General features: G+C 41.9%; 1 non-coding gene across 1 annotated transcript; it reads right to left on the bottom strand.

Annotated features, from left to right (window-relative positions):
* Nucleotides 1–557: 557 nt before the first annotated feature.
* Nucleotides 558–664, bottom strand: LOC141618179 (small nucleolar RNA R71). Its single transcript, XR_012531324.1, has one exon. It is a non-coding gene; the product is annotated as a small nucleolar RNA R71 (small nucleolar RNA).
* Nucleotides 665–1,149: the final 485 nt, after the last annotated feature.

Below are 1,149 nucleotides of genomic sequence, written 5' to 3'. Positions count from 1 at the left end.
TACAAAGAGATTTGTTACCTTTTGACCGTGAAATCGAAAGAACCTTGACGAATAATAGGAGACTTGTTAGGAGGAATTTGGGAGGTGTTGGTGAAGTTGTTCAACCCACTAGTGAGTTTGTCAATCCTTTCGCAATAGAAGGAGAAGAGAACCCATTAAACAATACCACACAAAATCCACCTACAATGCCTAAATTCTCGTCACACTCTATACCCACCGAGGAGGATTTACCAAATGGTACTCCTACCCCACAACATCTTACCGGAAACTTTATTGCCAAGTCCGCCTTCATTCAACTAGTTGAGAGGAACCAATTCGGGGGAATGCCTAGTGAGGACCCTCATTCTCATATGGAAACATTTTGCGATTATTGTGAAGCTATCTCTCAAACGGGCGTGACTCAAGACCAAATAAGATGGGTCTTATTTCCTTTTTCGTTAATCGGCACCGCAAAGCAATGGTTGAAGGGCCTTGATAAGGCCACCCTTGGAATAGATTCTTGGAAGAAGCTAGCTCTAGCTTTCTACAAAAAATTCTACCCACCGGAAAAGACCAATATGCTAAGAGCTCAAATTACGGGTTTTAAGCAAAGGGATGAAGAGTCTTTGTATGAAGCTTGGGAGCGGTTCAAAGGTATTTGTTGCTCATGTCCTCACCATGGACTTAGCGAATGGTTTTTAGTGCAACAATTTTGGAATGGTTTATATGAAGATTCAAGGAACATTCTCAATATGGGATCAAATGGAATGTTCACCGAAGTTGATGACAATCAAACATGGAACAAGATTGAGGAAATGGCGGTCCATAATTCGCAATATAGTAGGCCTCGCAAGGCTACTAGAGGAGGAAAGTATGAAGTGGACACCGTTACTCAATTGGGTGCTCAACTTAGTGCTCACATTGACACAATCAACTTGAAGTTTGAACAAGCTATGGCTAGACTTGAGGAAAACTCAAAATCAACAAAGCATCATGTCAATGCCATGACGGCATCCTCATCAATCCCAAGCGGGATATGTGAGAATTGTGGAACCTTGGGTCATGACTCAAGCGAATGTAGGGGAACAACCGAGCAAGTCAATGCTTTCCAAGCTTACAAAAGTGGTACCCCTTATTCAAATTTTTACAATGAAAACACCAAGTTCCATC

The sequence above is a fragment of the Silene latifolia genome, chromosome 1, assembly GCF_048544455.1.
Source record: "Silene latifolia isolate original U9 population chromosome 1, ASM4854445v1, whole genome shotgun sequence".
Taxonomy (NCBI): domain Eukaryota; kingdom Viridiplantae; phylum Streptophyta; class Magnoliopsida; order Caryophyllales; family Caryophyllaceae; genus Silene; species Silene latifolia.
This window is presented reverse-complemented; position numbering and strand designations above follow the sequence as displayed.